Source organism: Macaca nemestrina, chromosome 10, assembly GCF_043159975.1.
Source record: "Macaca nemestrina isolate mMacNem1 chromosome 10, mMacNem.hap1, whole genome shotgun sequence".
In the NCBI taxonomy this organism is placed as follows: domain Eukaryota; kingdom Metazoa; phylum Chordata; class Mammalia; order Primates; family Cercopithecidae; genus Macaca; species Macaca nemestrina.
In genome coordinates, this window is record NC_092134.1 from 34,762,380 (window position 1) to 34,775,897 (window position 13,518).

At 44.7% G+C, this 13,518-nt stretch overlaps 1 non-coding gene and 1 pseudogene across 1 annotated transcript; both read left to right on the forward strand.

Moving 5' to 3' along the window:
• LOC105463354 (sodium/hydrogen exchanger 7-like) overlaps positions 1-13,518 on the forward strand; it is a 98,913-nt pseudogene that overhangs the window by 41,513 nt on the left and 43,882 nt on the right.
• On the forward strand, positions 4,571-4,713 carry LOC112423419 (U4 spliceosomal RNA). The gene has a single exon (XR_003013889.2). It is a non-coding gene; the product is annotated as a U4 spliceosomal RNA (small nuclear RNA).

Here is a 13,518-nt window from a genome sequence, read left to right on the forward strand (position 1 = left end):
GCAAAGGCTGTAATCTGCTTTATCACGGTAATGACACCTGCTCCAGGGATAGGGATTGCTAAGGGATAAAACCACCAGGGGGCGCCCCGCACTCAGAAAAAGCGGAAATGCAGTGCCTCCAAATTATGTGGGTGACTAGGCAATGTGGGAAGCACAATGGCAGGCACATACCACCCCCAGGTACAACGTCCAGTCCAATTGGCTGGTAGATATGGCCATCCTGTGTCCCCACAGACCCATAAACTCCCAGGGCGCATGAAGTCTATGGGGGCCCAGCCTTGGTAAGATCGCTTGCTCCTCCACACCCTTGGTGTGGTGACACATGTTATATTTGCACAAACCTCAGCAGACAGCCATCCTACAGTGACTTTACCTTGGTGCTGGCTAATGGCCACCTGTGTTCTCCCATTAGCCAGCCCGATCCATCATGGACACTGCGAGTCAGCCAGGGGGAAGGCTCACCATGAGGTTTGCGATGCCCCCATCCAAAGCCCACTGTGTTGCATCCCATGCATTTCTGTGGGACCCAAGTCTCTAGCTATGTCCAATTCTTCACAGAAGCTGGATGCAGCACTGGATGGGAGTTTATGGGTCTGTGGAGGAGGTCATCCTAGATGTGTATCTGTAGCTGGATGGGGGCAGCGGTCCAGTATAACAGTGCCTCCACCAGGGCTGGGCCACCTTTCCATGGCCACTCATTCAAAATTTGAAGCACCAGGTCCAACCTGGAACTCCAGCCCCGCAAAGATGGGGGAGTAACATGCAACCGTAACCCGTTCTTCAAGAGTCCACTATATCACTCAATCATGCCAGCAGCTTGTGGGTTATAAGGAATATGAAACCCCCATCGTATGTCTGTCTGTAGTGCCCACTGTTTTACCTGCTGTCCAGTGAAATGTGTTCCCCTATCACTTTCAATGGCCAGGGGATGGCCTTATAGAGCACATAAGTGTTGCAGGGTTTGAATGGTATGTTGCTGGTCGGCCATCTTGCAAGAGTAGGCGAACAACAAGCCAGAGGCTGTGTCTACAGCTGTCAGTGCATATGTGTAGCCCTGTGATTTTGGCAGTGGCCCAGTGTAATCTATTTGCCATCTGCTAAAGGGCATCCGTCCTACCATCACTTGCTGTGTTACACTGGGAAGCTGTCTCCGTCTGGGGTATGCCTGGGCACACACCGGGCACTTCTGTCAGGCCTCCAAAATGTCCTGCAAAGGCAAAGACAGGCCCCAGTGCCTACTGACCTGTTGCATCAGTTCACTCCCTGCTTGTCCCAGTTTCCTGTGTAGCCACAAAGCTACATCTTGTGTAGGTGCCGACTCTAACCATCGGACCTTGGCTAAGGCATCTGCCTCATCATTACAGGGGGTGGCCAAAGGCACATGACCTGACACATGATAGTTAAATCTTTCTGATGACATATTTCCCGGAGGTCTTGCCACATTGCTTGGCACCAAATGGGCCGATGGCCTACAAGCCAATTCAGCAGCCCCTCACAGGGTCAGTGTTACATTTATATCCTACACAAACAATAGTAGCTGAGAGCCAGGTGGGGAGCTCCGCTGTGTTGTGTCTACTACCTCAGTCAGTAGTCACTTCATGTATGCGGCGCCCCATATGTGGGGGTGCTAAAAGCACTCTAGCCAAAAGCACTCTAGCCAAAAGCACTCGGGGGTACTGAGCCCAGCACAAGATCCCTCGTGTGGGAGGTAAAACATTCATCATCTGGCCCCTGGATTTTCAGATCAAACATAGCCTGCCACCTGCCCATCTCCCAGAGTACCTGCATCAAATCAGATGATTGCCATTTACTCACAATTTTTGGTATCTCTCTGGCATCATTCCAAACAGTCCGTATGGCTGCCATCAGCCACTCTATTAATGTCCACACCTTGCCTGTGTGCCAACCGTTGGCACAGTTGCAGCCGCTGATGAAGGGAAGAGTGAGTTGCAATAGAGGCCGGCTTCTCCTTCCTGGAGGCAGAGCAAGAAATGCTGTCAGACCCTCATCCCAAAGACGGAGTAGCCAGGCTGGCAGGGGCTCTCCTGGGCACCTCCGACACTGTTTACCCAACTCCTGCAACTCAGTGGGGGTATAAGCACTATAAGAGGTGTGTTTCACCACTGTTGGGGAGGAGGGAGCCCTGGGCTCTCCCCTGGGGTCCCATCGGCTCCTCATGTTCTACCTTCTGACGGATCACAGGGCGAGCCCGCAGCGGAATAGCCCCCTCCTCCTTAGCATCAGACCCAACGGAAGTGTCTGACTGGGAGGACTGGCTGAAGATCGCACTAACAGCCATTGCTAACTCATGTTCCAGGCTGTTATCTGGGCCTCCAAGCACCCTGCTTATGCCTGCAGGTCCCCCACCCCCAGGTCCTGCTCCAAGCTGTGCACTTGGGCCCCCAGGCACGTGGCTTGCGCCAGGAGGTCCCTCACCTGTGGGACTGAGCACGTACTCTGCCTAGTGCAGTCAGAAACACCCATCCGACTCTGCCAGCGAAGGTGCATTCCTTCATGGTGTTGTGAGTTTCCAACTGCTTCAGTGCCTTCTCCACACTCGCGGGAGACCCATCCACTGCCTCCCACATTTCCACTAGGGCCCATGCAAGCAGCACCTCTGCCACCGGACATCACAGCCCACGCTGTGGCCACATAGCCAAGCCGGGAGCCCCAAGAGCTGAAGATCCTCTCACCTCATCCTGCCGACTTTGCCAATTTTCATGGTCAGGGTCAGGTTCCAGCCGCAGCTGAGGGCTGAAGGGAGTGAGTGGACGTGGGGCAGGGAGCTGGAAGAACACTGGAGAGACAGCAGGTAGAGGAGACATGGTTTTACTCAGCAGCCCCTCACAGGGTCAGTGTTACATTTATGCCTACACAGACAATAGGGGCTGAGAGCCAGGCGGGGAGCTTCTCTATGTTGTATCTACATGGGTATGATTATATGAGACACGGGAGCGTGTGCGTGCGCCCCAATCCCGCTGAGTCTTCTAGGCTGTTTTCCTCGGTCTATACCTGCTGCCATATGCCCGCTTGGCTGCAGCACAGCCGTGTTCCTTACACCTCCAAAGTGCTGGGATTGCATGCATCAGCCACCATGCCTGGCCTCAATTTCTCTTACTTTTCTGTTTTTTCTCCTCCAAATCAAAATCTAAAATTTCTCTCTAGACTAGAGAAACAAAAACCAAAAATCATATTTTGAGCCACGTGTTTTTCTTCTCCTTTCGATCACTTAAGCTTCCTCAGACTATCTTTTTGGGTTGGAATATTTCTTGAATAAGTGTGTGAAATATGAAACAAACGCAGACCTATTCTTCGGCAACTTTGAGCTTGTGCAGGAAGACAGATTAAGGGAACTGGAAGAAAAACAAAGACCAAAGAGAATTGGAATGCATAGTGAATCTGCCTGAAAAATGTATTACAGACTTTAGACGTTGCACTGTAATATTAACAGCCTACGCTTGTCTGGCGATTTCCAGGTTCTAAAGGGCTTTTATGTCCATTACCTTGAGACCACCCTAAAGAGAAGGGTGGGACAGGCGTTGCTGGAGAGCTTAGGAGAGACTGAACGCTTAGCATGCGGCGACTTTCCCTGTCAACACAGGAACTGTTATTTAAACCTGGCTCTGCTGGCCCCAAGTCCTAGCCTTTTTTTGCCTTACCACAAACTCCACCTGCTTGGGTTACCCTGGAAAGGCGCCCTGTGTCCACACCCCTCTTCTAGTAGGACTCAAGGCTGTTGACTTGCATTCCTGGGCCGCCTGCAGGCCCATGCCCCCACCATCTGGATACTATAAATGCTTTCTTCATGGATGAACTCCAGACACGGAAATATTTTGGTACTGGTCTGAATTAAATACCAAAGCCTTATTTGTAATTCTGCTTAGGCTATGACACGTAAAGGATTCCAAAGGGCGACAAGTGTGAGTCCATTTGTCATTCCTTCTTGGGGCAGTGGGGAAGGAGATGGCAAGTCAAGGGAAGTTAGGGTTATTCAGCCCCGACTAACTCCAGCTGCCAGGGCTTAAGCTGAATCGACAGTCAGAGGAAGAACTAGCAGAGAGCTCTGAATCAGATTTCAGTGGTTCCACCTCAAATGGGAGTTTCTCATTGGTCTGGCAAGAGCCATGGCTGGATTTAAGTGAAATTGAGCCATGAACCCTGGGGGACAGCGCAGGATATTACAAATGACAGCTGCTTGTCTCAATAGCAACATCTGGTCAAGAGTCCTGATCCATGGCCCTTGGTATGTGAAGCATGGGGATGCATTGACATCCAGGTTGGAGTATCTGAGGAAAGTTGTTTTAGAGCACAGCAGAGACTCAGAGCATTGGTTCTCATTCATTACTAGTCTTGTGATTTTGAATCAGGCACATGGCTTCTCTAAGCCTCAGTTTGCTAATCTGTAAACAGGAGAGTAATAGTACTTGCCTCTCAGTTTTTTTTTCCTTTGGTCAAAAGCATTTTATAAGCTGCAAAGGGGTCTAGAAATGTAGTTTATTACAATTATTGTTACTTACAGGTCTGAATTTCCTGCAGGAAAAGGGGATAGAGAAGTATAAGAAATAATGGTAGCTTTGCACAGTGGCAGTATGGTAGCCCATGAGGTTTATCCGAGGCCTGATTATGGCTAGTTGAAAACGTTTCCCAATACCCTGCCATGATGATTTAAAATATAGTCAGCATGGGCAATTTTTGCAGTCTGTATTGAAACTGAACTGAAAAAAAAAAAAAAAAAGAAGGAAATAAGGGGAGGAACTGAAGAACAGAAAAAGGAGCAGAAATAACATTGTTTAAATTAAATTTTTAAGTGTTTTTAGGCACCTGGAGCCATGCTAAGAACTATAAAAATAAGGTTCAGAGATACCACTGTAGATTCAAGGCCTTTGCACGAAATGGTGTAAAGCTGATATGGAATAGGGTAGAGATGGGAGTTGGGGAGGACAGGAGTAACATTAATGGAGCATCTACGATGTCCAAGGCATTGCTGAAGATGCCATTATCTTGAGTAAGCCTTTGCATAGAGTACGCACCAGCCTCATTTTAGGGAGGAGGAAACCAAGACTCAGAGACATGGAGCAACTTGCTCAAGGTCACATGGCCAGTAAGTGATAGAGATGGGACTTGTCTGCCTCCAAAGCACATCCTCATATGCAGACAAATGAGTCAATAAAGAAAAATATAAATTGGGTAATTCATAGGACGTGTTATTAAAAAGGTGAAGGCTGAGAGAGAAGAAGAAAGCCCTGGCAGCTTGGGGACTGACTTCAGTCTTGTTTGCCTGGGACTTTCCCCATTTTAGAGTGAAAAGTCCTGTATCCTGGGAAGCCTCTCAGTCCTCGGCAATCTGGGATGGTTGGTCACCCTACAGCTAATAGCTAATTGCCGGCTTATTTGCTGCCAGTTGGGTCATGCTGTTGCCTTGGTGAACACAGGCAGAATATTGATATCAGATGAGGACTTTCAAGGATGTGATGGAACAAGACAAAAACAAGACAACTCTGTAATTACGCCTGAACAGAGATAAAAACACACTGTACAGCTGCAAAAATGACTAAACACCCCCCTCTTCTGGCTAACGGGAGTGACTACTGCTTCTTCTTCGATCACAACTCTAGCCCTACTTCTTTTCTTTTCTTTTGAGACGGAGTCTTGCCCTGTTACCCAGGCTGGAGTGCAGTGGCGCGATCTCGGCTCACTGCAACTTCCGCCTCCCGGGTTCAAGTGATTCTCCTGCCTCAGCCTCCTGAGTAGCTAGGAATACAGGCGCATGCCCCCATGCCTGGCTAATTTTTGTATTTTTCTTTTTTAGTAGAGACAGGGTTTCATCATGTTGGCCAGGCTGGTCTCGAACTCCTGACTTTGTGATCGCCTGCCTCAGCCTCCCACAGTGCTGGGATTACATGAGATTACCGGCATGAACCACCTCGCCTGGCCAGCTCTAGCCCTACTTCTCTCCTACCCACTAAATCAAAATGAAGATAATCATTAAATTTCCCTACGTTGTATCTGACAGCTTCCATCCCGCACAGATCCCCCACTTCCTTGAGTGCTCCCTGAAATCAGCTAACACACTGATTCAGCTGAAATCTGAAACACTCTCATAACAAGCCCTTTCTAACACCCTCTTTCTGAGACGCTTCATGGATCCTCATGGTGTGAGCTGATGTCACCATCAAGAGCAAACCCAATTCTGTTTGACATCAGATGCGTTCTTGGAGGGTCTTTGACTTGAGGGCATTGATGGGTCTTACATAAAGGTAGTGTGTGTGAAGAGGGGCCACCCCTAGCTTGTGGTATTATAATTTTCTGTTTCTGGGCTAATCTCGTACTAAAAATAACTAGCATTTTTTGAGGCTTCTTACTTGCCAGGCACTGCACTAGGCTGTCTCCGTGGATTGACCCATTTAATGCTCATCTGCACTTTGCAAAGTAGGTGCAATTATTCTTCTCATATCTGGATGCAGAAGAGGCATTTGTATAAAACTACAGAAATTGCTCAGAGTTATTAAGTGGCAGAGCCAGGATGACTCTAGAGCCCTGCTGGCACCCACCAAACATTCAGTGTTTGGGGGATAAATCAATGGCCAACTTGTCTTCAGATGAGTCACAGAAGGTCCTGGACTAATAATAAGACTAAGTCCTCCTACTCTGGTTCAGGCATAGTTTTGAACACTTGACATGTATTCACTCACTTGACCCTCACAACAACCCCATGTATTATTATTACTCCCAATTTACATATAAGAAAAACTAAGGCCCAAAGGGGTATATAAAACATTTATTTAGCACTTAAAATGAATAAAATGCTTTCGTATTTTCTTTTTCTTTCTTCACAACAGCCCTATGAAGTATTGTATTTGATATAATCTAAGATGCCATCAGTTATAAGAAACACCATTGTGATTTTATGTGCCATCAAGAAAAAAACCCACTAATTACATTTATAAGAAGTCCTTGAATTGTATCCAGTTTTCAGAGACACTAAAACGAGAGGAAGAAAGCATTTTAGAATTGATAAAATGGAATAGGTATTATTTATCCCCATTGTACAGATGCAGAACCTGAGCCTCTGAAATAAGTGCATTTCTCAAAGTCTCAAAATTGGCAAAAAAGGGACTTGGATCTAGGTCCACAAAATATGCTTTTTCTTTAGAGTTATTCCAAATGTTATGGGTATGTTTGATCTCTGAATTTGAAGGAGGGCTTACTGAGTGTGTCTGGCTCATTGGCACTCCTGAGGCAGAACACTTTTTGGGCAAGGGAGTACTACCTGTGCTGTTCAAATTACATCTTGTGGGTGGCCAACTACCTCATCTGAATGCAGGTGAGTTTTTCTTCTTTGTTGGCCCCTACCAGCTTGTGGGAACCCTCACCCTGGCCCCAGTCCCTACATGACACATAACCTAGCCAGTCCCTTTGCTTGTGTTTTCAAGCCATTTGGGACCTGTTTGCAAGGCCTGCCATATTCTCCCCAGAAAAGCCTCAATTATGTAGATGATAAACCTTTTCATGTTCTGTTGGTATATGTATGGCTTTATCAGTCTTGACGTCCAGACCAAATTTCGAGTGGGGGTCCTTCCTGCTTCTGCAGAGTGGTTACAACTGGTCCCTAAAAGCCATTTAAAATTCTTTAAACAGAGAAAATATTAACCATGTCTTCCTTCCTAGCTATTTTTAAAATGAAGAGAGGTCGTGCTGTCAGTTTCCATGTTTAATTGAAAGTCTGTGGACACCTCTCAGTGGTACTTCACTGTGCTTTCCTCAAAAGATCCAAAGGAGAGCTGGTGGGAAGGATGGCAGAGAGTGACTTGGTCATCCTGCACGGGCCAGCACATGTGAGGATAAAGGCCAGAAAGGAAAAGACCTTCCATATAGTCCGTCAGAAGAGGCAAGGCTAAGAGAATCTGCATGGCTTTAAAAGGTCCTTCTTGAGTGAACGAGAGATGGGATATATAAAATCAGACAGAAAAAGGAAAAAATACAAAAAAGATAAATTAGAGGGGGAGAGATTTTGAAATTGGAGGGAAAATAGGGAAATTAGAAAGAAAAAGAAGAGGCCAGGCACAGTGGCTCACGCCTGTGCTCCCAGCACTTTGGGAGGCCGAGGCGGGCGGATCATGAGGTCAGGAGATTGAGACCATCCTGGCTAACACGGTGAAACCCTGTCTCTACTAAAAATACGAAAAATTAGCCGGGTGTGGTGGCGGCGCCTGTAATCCCAGCTACTCGGGAGGCAGAGGCAGGAGAATTGCTTGAATGCAGGAGGCGGAGGCTGCAGTGAGCTGAGATGGCGCCGCTGCACTCCAGCCTGGGTGACAGAGCCAGGCTCCATCTCAGAAAAAAAAAAAAAAAAGAAAAGAGAGAAAAAAGAAAAAGGAGAATTAAAAACTATAATGAATTGGCAGAGAAATGTGGCACATTGAGAAATGGAAAGAAAAAACGGAGTAATGGACAAGGAGAAGATGGTAACCATGGTAAACAATAATGTGAGGAAATAATACTCCCATTTAGTAGAGGCTTTTAATCGAGAACCATGAAGTTTTACCACATGAAGGTTAAAATACCCCCACTTCTAGGGGGTGGTATAAATAGGGTAAGCTAGTTGCTGCTTGGACATGATTCACACAGTAATTACAAGGTCTAACAATGCTGTTCCCAAGACTGAATCATTAATCACCATTTCCGATGATGTTGAAAACCGTAATGAGAAAACCCATACCAACGCTTTCTAGGTCAATTTCAAGCTCTGTTATAAGAAGTATGGAGAGAAATCGATGGCATATTATTTTCCTGATTCTGAGTCGACATTTCAAACAGGATAGTGTGAAAATATAAAGACAGTGCCCTTTTAAAGGTCAATAGTGATTTCCATTACAATCCCTGATTTATCATTCAGCCCAGAAGATTTATTCTAGGCTAGGATGTAACCTAAGAGTTTGCTCTACACAAGGGAAAAGCAAAGTAGAAAAAAACCCCAAAACTCCATGGTAGTTTTAAGGGCCTTTCTCCCCCTTTACTCTTTCCCCTTCGAGTTCAAAGGGAAGGCACCTGAAAAGACCAAGTCTTCACACATTTACATATGGGTTTTTCTGTCTGTTTTATCCAAGTGATAAAATTCTTTTTAACCCCTCCATAGAAGTTCTGCCTGCTGGTAGGCTGGGAGATCTGGGGAAAATGCCTCTCCTCATGGCATCTTGAAGAAGTATTTTTGAAGAATGTTAAGGGTCTCTTGCTTGCTCTTCTCCTGTCTTCCTCTATCTTGCTTTGTCAGCAAGAGAGAAATGCTGTCAGAGAATTCCCCAGGATCTTTGGCCATCCAGGAAAAGAACAACTTCAAGACAGAGGATCTTGAGTATTTAAGAAAGGGCTATTCTGTGTGGCCTCTGCTGACCAAGGCAAGGTTCCTACTACCTTCACCAGGAGCTCAGTGGCTTGGGAGTGATTTGGGCCAAATCAGGGAGCAAGCTGGCTGGGAAGCTGTAGAGCAAGCCATGCAACCAAAGATGCATCAATGGAAGTGATAGAAAGTATATTTCAGAGGGCTTTTTTTTTTTTATAGTTATATTACTGGCCAATAGTATTGTGCATTCCAATACTGATGAAAAAAGGCTAAATCATTTAGGCTGCCTGAACCTCTGTTTATTTTGTTGACATGAGAATGATGCTTTCTCCTGTAATCATTAACATTGGCCTGATGGGCTTAATGCACACAGCCAAATTCAGGCTCTCTACAGACAGCATCTGAAAATAGGTGTATCTGAAGTCAAGGCAAGGTGGGAGTAGGAGAGGGGAAACTCCAGTCTTGATGTTTTATTTCATTGGAGAGACTGGGAGCCCCATTAGTTTACTGGTCTTTTGATTTCTTCCCTCCCTCTGCCTGTGGAAGGTGAAGTGCTGCCTTTGATCAGTGAGCGTGGACTCACAAACTGTGCATTTAGGACCCACACTTTGCTGCCCTTGTTCTTGGGATGAGCTGTCCAGGAAACCTGCATTCTCCTCTGCTCTCCTACACCATAATTTTTAAGGAAAAAATTAGCTCCTCCAACCTCAAACAGAGACTGCTGAGATTTGAGGTCGAGTTTATACGATTGTGAGATTGAGTATGATGGGGTCACTTACCAAGTTTTTTTATTTCAGCTTGATTGTTAATAAAGGTAAAAATTTGATCCTCTAACTACAGCTCCTTTGCTTCAGTACTCAACTGGTTCAGAAAAGAGAAGAGAGTGTTATTTATTGTGTCTCTTTAGACTCCCCCAAAAGGCTGAAATTCTGACTTCCCTTAATCATCTTGGGAATTTAATACAAGTAGTTGATGGCATGGAGAGATTCGATAAGACACTTTGTTCCATACTTGGTGGCTTCACTCATTTCCTGAATATATATTTTTTTTAAATATAGGGTCGGGTTCTATCACCCAGGCTGGAGTGCAGTTGTGTGATCTCGGCTCACTGCAACCTACACCTCCTGGGCTCAAGCAATCCTCCCACCTCAGCCTCCTGACTAGCTGGGACTGCAGGCACACACCACCACACCCAGCTAATTTTTGCGTTTTTTGTAGAGATGTAGTTTCACTGTGATGCCTAGGCTGCTCTTGAACTCCTGAGCTCAAGCAATTCACCCACCTCTGCCTCCCAAAATACTGGGATTACAGGTGTGAGCCACTGTGCCCGGCCCTGAACAAATATTTTCTGGACACTTACAGTGTATTGGGACTATGCCTCAACCATGATCAAGACAGACAAAATCAAGAACTTCTAGAGGAGAAAGATAGCAACAATAAGAAGAAATTGTTATAAATTGTGATTATTCCTGTGATGGAAATAAGAGAAGTGAAGAATAAGAGACAGAGGGTGACTTTACATAGAATGAATCTGGTTAAAAGAAGTTCTCATCTTTGCACATTCTACCATTAATTAAAATTGCTCATGATATTTGAATAGATACAAAACCAATAGTTAATACATATAGTGATTCCTTGATATATACTATTAGAATTTTTAGTCTCCCCATAATTGGCATGTTTCTACTAGACATTTGACGCACTGTCATACATTCATTTATTCAGTCAATGCATATTTTATGTCAGAAAATTTGCTAGGGACTAAGGATATAGGGATGAATAAGACCTTCTTGCCACCCCAAGGAACAAACTATCTATTTAGGAGGACCAGTGACATAAATAAATAACTATAATATGATGAGATAAGCTGATAAGCTGTCATGAAACAGAGTAAGGAGTGATCAACTTGAGATAGAGAAGTTGGGGATTTTCAGGCAGAGGGGAATAAGCATCAAAAAACAATAAAAAGCATGACGACTTGTTTTAAAACAAGTGGAGCAGAAGTGGGGTATGCTAAGGAGAGAGTACGGCCAAGGTATCAAGGTTCTGGAAAACTAGAGCAGTTTCAGCATTACTCAGAAACATAGGCCCAATTCACCTTTTGCTTTGAACTTGTCCTTAAATGGAAGCTTAATAATTATTTTCATTTTAAAGGCAAACAAACCAAATCTCAAATGGGTGAAGTGCCTCGTCCAGGTCACATGGTTGATAAGCAGAACAGCCAGATTAGAATGACCATGAATGTAAAATGATCTTACTGGTATTGCTATTAGAGTATATAGAAAGTCAGGGGTTAGATAGGTTTTAAAAAATGTATCCCACAAAGTACACATTCTTGTTTTGTGCAAAATTTCTGCAGAATCTTCAGAAAAGTACACAAAATCCCATGAAACTTTGATGGTGGCTGTGGATTTAACTGCACTTTCTAATAAAATTTTAATTTTGAGGAGGATCAATTCTCAGCTAAAACATGGCCGACAAAACTTAATAGTGAAAAGGAGTGAGATTGAAAAACAAGGAAAAAAGTCAGTGTCTTGGTCCATTTTCTGTTGCTATGACAGAATGCCACAGACTAGGTAATTTTAAAGAAAATTTATTTAGTTCACAGTTCTGGAGGCTGGGAAGTCCAAAAGCGTGGTGCTGGCATCAGGAAGCCTTCTTGCTGTGTCATAACATGGCAGAGGACATCACATGGTGAAGGGCAAGAGTGTGCCAGCTCAGGTCTCTTTTCCTCTTTTTATAAAGCCAGCAGTCCCATCACAGGGGTCCTACCCTCATGAGCATGTCTAATCCTAATTACTTCTGAGAGATCCCTCCTCCAAATTCCATCAACATATGAATTTGAGGATTAAGTTTCCAGCAAATGAAATTTGGGAGACACATGTAAACCATAACAGTCAGTTTAATTATTATTTATTTCACTTATCCTGAGCGAAAATAACTTCTTGCTTAAACTTTTGTTGGGTAGAGTAAAAAGACGTTTTCTAAAATATCCAGGGCAGTCTTTGGTGACTAGGTCTTGGTATGTATTTAGAAGGATAATTAAAGAAAGGGAGGGGTTTAAAAGTGACTTATGCACTATCTCTAATAATTATTTTTAATAAGGAGGGATTCATGAGGCAGAGTACTATTTTTTTCTCCCTTTGCATGTCCAAAGCAGAAGCAGTGTGTGCTGAGGCATATCAAAGCCTGGCTGAACCTTCCTTAGCAGGTCTGGTAGTTTGATGTTAGTTCAAAGGAAACCTCCAGTCCCAAAGACTTTTAAATTTCTTTCTGCAAAATAAATTAAATGCTAAAAAGCCAAAAGCCAATATAAACCTCCCTGTGCCTCTGTATGTGAATGACATAAGCAAGTTGTTTCTCTCCAGAGTATTCTTTGGAAATGCATGTTTTTCTTGTGCATAGCATACATTTACATGATGTTCAACATATGATGCAATCTTGGAAAGACGGACCAAGAAGAGGGGGCTTCTGCTGCAGATGGCTTAGCTCACAGTTTTGTGCTTGGCTCAAAGTGGGGCACTGTGGGAGGCTGAATGATTGTATGCTATGCCATACTTTATTCTTCACATTGAAGTCTTCTTATTTTTTAAATTACTTTTTAATTTTTTTTCTTTTAGTTAGAGATGAGGTCTACCTATGTTTCCCAGGCTGGTCTCGAATTCCTGGGCTCAAGCGATCCTCCTGTGTCAGCCTCCCGAAGTGCTGGGATTATAGGCATGAGCCATTGCGCCCAGCCACACTGAAATTTTCTTTTCTTTTCTTGATAGAGTCTTGCTTTATCACCCAGGCTGGAGCACAGTACACTACAACTTCCACCTCCTGAGCTCAAGCACCCTCCTGAGTAACTGGCATTACAGGTGCATGCCACCACACCTGGCTAATTTTTGTATTACTGGTAGAGACGGGGTTTCACCATGTTGTTCAGGCTGGTTTCGAACTCTTGACCTCAAGTGATCCACCCGCCTCAGCCTCCCAAAGTGCTGGGATTACAAGCGTGAGTCACCACGCCTGGCCACACATTGAAGTTTTCTAAGGCACACCTATAAGCATGTCATCCCCTTCCCCAGGTGAATAAAGAAAAAGATCCTACATTTGACCTATAGGTTCTGCAGGGTCTGACCCTTTCCTCACTTTCCAGCCCTACCTAATACCATCCTCGTTCTTCTGTTTCTTCA